The following is a 7,533-nucleotide window of genomic DNA, read 5'->3' on the forward strand; positions in this document are numbered from 1 at the left end:
ATTTCAGCCTGTTTTGGTGGGATGGAGTTTTGGCCTTCCATGGTGACATCACCATGCAGTAAATTAGACCAATAAGAAAGAGAGTTCCAAACCTCTCTGATAAAAACGGTTCATTTTCACTTTTCCCCTCCCCACTCAGACCACTCCCAGACAGTCCTAGCAAAATTCTTTCTTGATAAATTGCTCTTTGCTAAGAAGCTATTTTTGTTTCTTTTTGACCATTTTAATTGAAAACAATCACAGTGTTAAGAGGTCTGTGTGTAGCTTGTGTAGAGGAGTCAGGCGCAGGACAACAGATATGAGTAAATAAACGTAATTTACTCAAAATAGGCAAATACAATACAATAAAGCAAGCCCACATAACGGACCGTATAACATACAAACAATCACTCACAAACAAACATGGGGAACAGAGGGTTAAATAATGAACAAGTAATTGGGGAAGTGAAACCAGGTGTGTAAAAAAAGACAAAACAAATGGAAAATGAAAAGTGGATCGGCGATGGCTAGAAGGCCGGTGACGTCGACCGCCAAACGAACAAGGAGAGGGACCGACTTCGGCGGAAGTCGTGACACACAGTAAGGTATTTAATTGTTACAAAGAAATTATTTGTTATTGAGATAAAAATGGCTGCATTAGACTTTTCAAATCTAAATTAGAGACAATTTTATGCAAGTCAGTTTGCGGTGCTGGTGAAAGTGTATTGGATGAAATTAAGTTGTTTAGCCAGGGGATTAATATAAATCGTACAGTGGGTTTATCCAAATGATCAGGCAGGAAGTTTCATAATATGGCTATAGTGTTTATTCACTAGCTGCTGGAACATTGTTGAAAGCAATTCCATGGGTGAATCATCCGTTTCATGGAAATTAGCTACTGAAATTAAGAGTGTGTCTTCTTGACCTAGAGCTAGTGTGGCAGGCAAAAAAAGCACAGACTGTATTAATCAGAATTTAAAATAAATCCAAAATTGTATAAATAGACACGCCAAACTAAGGAAACATATAAAAATATTTCCATCAACCATGAGAATTTCACTCATAGAATGTTATTAGCATTGAACATGTATATTTTGATGTATTTGAGTAGTTTCAAAGTCTTACCCTTCTTCTTTTATAAGTTTGGTGAAACCTGGTTGGTCATCTGGAAGTTCTAAGTCTTAAGTGGAATTTAAGACTTCAAATTGGATTCAGGAAATTGGATTCAGGACTGCTGTATCAGTCTATTACACCTTTATAACTCAAGCAAAAAAGTATTTTTGGGGGATTGAAAGTTAGTATTTGTCCCGTCTCGCTTTCTTAAATACTTTAGTTATCATGGTTGTTCTGCAGCCCATGGACACAAATATGTATACAGCATGTCTTATTGGATAAGAATTCTGGGTCAAAGAGAGGATTCCAATCTTTCATGAACTGAAATGTTTATTTTCCCTCTCTCACATCCCATTTGCTATGTCTAGGAGGGCACTAAAGCTGTTTTGGAGTGCAGAGCCTTATTGCGTCTTTGGTGCACAGAGCACACATGCTGTTTGTGGCGTAGAACAGACAAAGACACACATTCCCTCGCAATGTGTTGACATGCAGAAAATTAGGTCTTTGAGATTTACTTTATCAAACTTTATGGCACAACATAGAAAATGCAATGTGGTTGAAAGAGATAAACAGGCAGGGCTGCACAGTTTTGACAAAGGGGAAATAGGTCAAAGAGAGAAGGCTAGGATGTGAACAGGAAACTCCCCAAGGTGAACCTACGGTACTGTCACACTACCCCTATAATGCCATTGTCTTCCTATGGAGGACATGAGTACATTGTTCCTCCATTGTTGCACCCAGCTGAGAAGGAGTATGTGCTTGTTCTCCTAAATTAATACCTTCCCTTTTCCCCCTGTAATTCAGGGCCTCAAGCTGAGTGTAGGGATTTGAGGGACCTGGTCCCGAGATCACATTGTGCACAGAAAAACCTCCTAACCAAGGATGAAAGATAGCAGCATACATTTCTTCCACTAGCAGTTTTAACACAATAATATTTCGTTACAGTATGTAAATGAGGGTGAGGAATTATAGGCCTGCTTTAACCTTTTACTGCAGTGGGCTGAATCAGGGTCACACAGAGTGTTTCTTGGTAGTCTTAAACAAATCTACTGTGAAACACAAAGTATACACCTCACCAGTGGCATGTATTCATGGACGCCTGGGGAAGCCAGGCTTCCCCAAATATTTAATCTCTCTTGTGTTTTCATAATTGTCCTTCACAAGTGGCTGAATCTCACCGGAGAAATCATCCGAGCAAGGGAAACAGCTCCCCTCTGTCTCAGTATGTGTAGCCCATGAATCTGATGCTGTCTGGACCAAAAGAGTATAACATGGTGCCGCTGTAGCATTTGATTGATTGAGGTCAGCAAGCATTTGGCCTCCCTTGTTCAAAAAAATGATAAAATAAGTAGCCAATCAGCGTTGAGCTGAGCTCAACTGTGGGTTGTCCTGGTGCAGCAAAACACCCCTCAAGGGAGGCCAGTTTGGATTTGGCTTCAGACCAACCAAAATCACTTCCTTTGCGAAACGTAATTTTCAGAAAAAACTTAATCAGCCCTTTCCTACGCCATGCATGGAGATGGGGATTTGGACGTGTGGTTTTGACTTAATTCTCTGTACAGGCCAATGATTACGATGGCAATTACATAAATGAATATGTTGTGTCACTGGCTTGAGACAATTGAAGTTAGCCTAGATGTAGCCTAGTTGGCTCACATTAACTAGCTAGCTAACTTAGCTGGTTCATTGTTTCCCATGCAAGGAAGTCAGGCTAACACAAATTTTAGCTAGGTAGCCTAAGTCAACAAAAACTAAAAGTATTCAAAAACTAAAACATTTCCGCTTATTCTCCAGTTCTAAATCAGTAGTTGTTTAGTAAACTGTCAAAAACATTAATTTGCTTGACCATGCTGCAGGTGATATAACTGTTGTATGCAATATTTGCTTTGTGGACTTCTCCGGACAGATGCTGCTCTCCCGTTTTGTGATGAAACAAACGTATGGGTAGTTTAATTTATTCCGCCACTCTGTGACTGTTGTCTTTTTGTTGTCACGGCCTTATTGTATATCAGGTGGCATATGAACAAATGGCTTATAGAGCAAACAACACAATTATCACAACATAGTAAAAAAAGCCATATTACAACCTGACTTGGCATGGCTTCCTCAGTGATTTTACCCACGCACCGCTACTGCACCTCACACACATGGTTAAAAAAATAGAAGACATCTGTATCATGTCAGATATATTTGGGGTGGCAGGTAGCTTAGTGGTTAGAGCGTTGGACTAGTAACCAAAAGGTTGAAGATCGAATCCCAGAGAGTTACATTTTGAGTCTGCATCCCAATATTACACTTTATATACATCACAGAACTCTGAAATATAACAAAACTGTTTGACATAGAAACACCAGATTTTCAGCGTAAAATAAATAAATGTTTATCAATTATGAAAAATATTAATAACATTCCACCCATGAGGCCACTAGGTCATTTGACTGCAGGAAAGTATTTTTAAAGCACATTGACGTTAACAAGTACGTTTACTACGTGGATACTGAAATCAAAAAGGGTATGTTAAAGCCCTGATAATAACCATGAAAATGATTCGGCGTAACAGCAAATAGCTTCTAGCAACCGGCTCTGCTCTCTCTCTCCCGATCTCTCTCTCTCCCTCTCGCTGCTGGTGTCTAGGAGATATCTTCTGATGAGAGGGATAAAGCAGGATGTTACAACACATCAAATGAATAGCAGATGAAGCCTGCCACAGATTATGCTGTTAGACTGAAGAGGAGGAATGGAATAGCACCATATTAAAAGGGGAAAGAGAGACTATTAGAACAGAGAGTAAATTGATCTATCAAACTAGCACTTGCCAATTTATTCTTCAATACAGCATGGAATTATTAAGGGAGACATCTTCATCCATCCCCGTCCTAACCGATACGAGATTGAGACGCAAAAAAAATTCATTTCTCATATTTTCATTTTCAGAGGAACTGAAAGCCATGTCCCTGATGTACATCACTGTGTTACTGCCTCAGCCCATTTACAAGTCACTTCACTGCGTTGAAGTCTAGATAACAGTGTGACATGCATGCTATCCTGTGTAGCTCAATTCATATGGCTCTTGCAAGGCTACTGTTGAGGGTTAGATTCTGGCTGGGGCCACCCATACAAACATGTATGCACACAGTACTGTAAGTCGCTTTGTATAAAAGTGTCTGCTAAATGACATATTATATTATAAAATTCACATATGAAACTGCAAATTTGATTTTTGAAAGTGTGAAAGTGAAATTTCCAAATGTAGAGTTGTTTTACACGTGAAACGACAAAATTAGATTTTCACATGTTAATGTTTTGCACGTGGAATTTCTTACATGTGAACAAACCTGCAAATTGGATTTTCAAATGTGAACTTGCAATTCACATGTGAGGTGAAAACATGATATTCTCGTCATATGTGAAAAGGTACTGTTAAGATGTAAACTCTACATTTAATACATGTGAAAATCTGGTTTCAAGTGAAATTTAAAGTCAGCAAGTGAAAACAGCTATTTCACATGTGATTTTCATATAGGAAACTGCTATTTTTTGTTGTTGTAAAGAATGCTTTAAATATGCAACAAACAATTTGGCACATTTTTGGTCATTTAGCAGAAGCTCTAATCCAGAATGCTTTATACTCAGTGCATTTAATGAAGGTATGTAAAAACAACCACATACCACAGTCATTGTAAGTTAAGCTATACTGAATAAAGCAGCTATCAGCAAAAACAGTGCTAGTAAGAAAAGACATGTGTCAGAGCAAGGAAGACAAGCACGACAATAAGTACAATATTTTTATATACTGTAAAACATTTTAATGGGTGGGGAGGGGGGGTCAAGAGCGTTACGTTGAATAGGCTTGTTATAACATAGTGGGCATTGAAGATTTTCACATAATTTTGTATTTTCCCAGCAGTTTGACCTGCGATAATTGGAATTAGGTTTCCAAAATGCAATTCCAAAATGCATGTTACAGACCTGCCAAAGTAGCATGATCATTCTGTAATGTTGTTATTTTAGTGCTTTCATGAGGTGTGGGCTATTACTTAACCACTAAGGTGGGTAGGTGTAGCTACAATAAATGACTGACTTATCAAGCAAGATAAGTAGCATACTGATAGTAGGGAGCGTTCATTGTCCTGATACTGAGATAGGAAGGAAATACTGGGTCATATTTTTTACACATCAAACAGGCAAAAGAAAACAGACTAAAACAGGAGGGTATTACCTGAACTGCCAAATAAGAAAGGCTCATTTTCATTTTTCATTGCAAAACGTTTCCCTATGGTGTGCACTAATGAATACAACCCAGGTAAGACAATACAAAAGTTAATCTATAATACAGACATACTATGATGATTTTATGCTTAGCTCTTCATAAAGCATGTTGTGTAATCCCATTACTTTCTACTAAAGTATGAGAGTTGTTTTGTAGGCCTTCCAAAAAAAAGAAGTGGCAACCTCAAGAGGCAAAATAACTAACAGCACAGAAGCCCTGTTTATGCTTGGTGCTTACATGCGTCCTTTGTCCTGAATTTTGTCTACGTTCTGATTGTACCCACATTGTTAGGCAGGTGTAGACGATTGAAAGATGCATTGTGATCTGATTTTGATTGTGTCTGAATAGGATTTACACAGTGCAGACGGACTTAGACAGCGAAACCATGTAAGTCATAATTATCACGCCCTCTAAAATCAATGATAGATAGCACCATTGACTTATGGCATCAATATGTGTCCTAAAATAAATAAATAAATACATATTATTTTGAAAAAATAACAGTGAAATAATTTGCATACAAGGAAATCTGGTCACAATGTGGACACTGTATACACAATGTGGACAGATAATACCATGTGTAGACGTGACAAACCTTCATCAGATAGTGATTGAATCATATTCATCAGATCAGGAAGCCCACATGTTAGCGCAAGGTGTAAACAGGGCTAGAGATGATGTCCCATATTAGGTTTATTCAACATCTGTCTATGGTGAGAGAATTATGAATCTTAACTCTTCTCTACAGTGGGATGGGTCCATCAGTGAACCCAAGGTCTGCTATGGTAAATTGTTAACATTCTTACTGTTGATATGCATCATACTTTTCCTAGCCAATGTTGTACATCTCTTACTTTGATATTGGGACAGAAACATCTAAGCCAATATGACACCAAACGTCGATGAAACTTCGCAAATCAACTTCATTAGAGGTACACAACACACTCTCCACCTCTCGCCACGACCCGTTCAGCCGTTACCGAGGAACCTCATACCAGATTTTTGAAAGGGTCGTTGGCATTAGGAAAAAAATATATAATGCGACCACCTAGTCCACATTCTAGACGGTTGGACTAAAACAAAACTATAGCGTCCATACGGTGACCATTGGATTTACCATTTGTCGGACTGAATAAGTGTGTAGTTGCAACAGTTTTTATTAAATGTATATATAATGTATAGCTCTCACGTGCCCAATAAGAACCAATGATGTGCTACCTTTATGTAGCATTTCTGACAATGCTAACATAGATGTCTATAACTAAACCAAGATAGACCACAGCCTGTCGTTTCCAACGGGAACAAATGAGTCATAGTGGGCAGAACAAGCAAGGAGGTGGGCAGAGCCAAGCACGAGCTAGCGAGATTCTATTGGCACGTTCTAGCATCATCTGCATATTTCCGTTAGGGAACGCCTACTATGTGAATTGCGTGTACGCAATAACTCCATTCGCCTTTGCGCACCTTCTAAACAACGCATTTTTTTTTAAATGTATGCAAAGAGAAAAGTCTACTCTGTTCGTAATAGATTGTAGTTTTGGGAAGAGAAAACTGTATTGAAATCAAATGTTTCATCGATGAGAACATTTGCAGAATATCGTCCAAAAATCAATTTTGTTCCATCTTCTTCCACGGCTCGCCAGTGGGCTTCCTCTCACTACCATATTTGGTAATGATTGGAAACACTAAGCGGATGCTTCACATTTATACATCCAGTGAAATATCTGTGTAATTGTTCTATCTGTGATGCTAACATATTTTTCAGCCAAATCTCCGAGTTCTAAAAGCGGGTCCAGCAACTCGATTGCTCAGCAACATAGCTGACCGCCTGCACCAGGCAGCATATCATAAGAGGTTGAGAACAAACCTAGGCTGCTGTAGATATATGTTGGTATTCAAGCTGAGGTTAATCAATAAATGCATGCAGATAATTATCCGACATAGAAAAATGGGTCGGCTGGTTGTTGTGAGTAGTTTCCGATTCGAGAAACCAATGATTTTTGATTAGCTAGGTTTCGTTAGCTATCTAACAAGCAACATTCCAAATCCCAGGTGTGGACATGTTGAGGAATAATTACTCTAGCTGGCTAAATTAGCTAACATTATACCATCAGATGAGAGCTAACGTTGGCTAGCTAAGTTTTTGTATATAAAGCTAAAGTAATCTGTGT

Source organism: Salmo trutta, chromosome 2 (genome assembly GCF_901001165.1).
Source record: "Salmo trutta chromosome 2, fSalTru1.1, whole genome shotgun sequence".
In the NCBI taxonomy this organism is placed as follows: Eukaryota; Metazoa; Chordata; class Actinopteri; order Salmoniformes; family Salmonidae; genus Salmo; species Salmo trutta.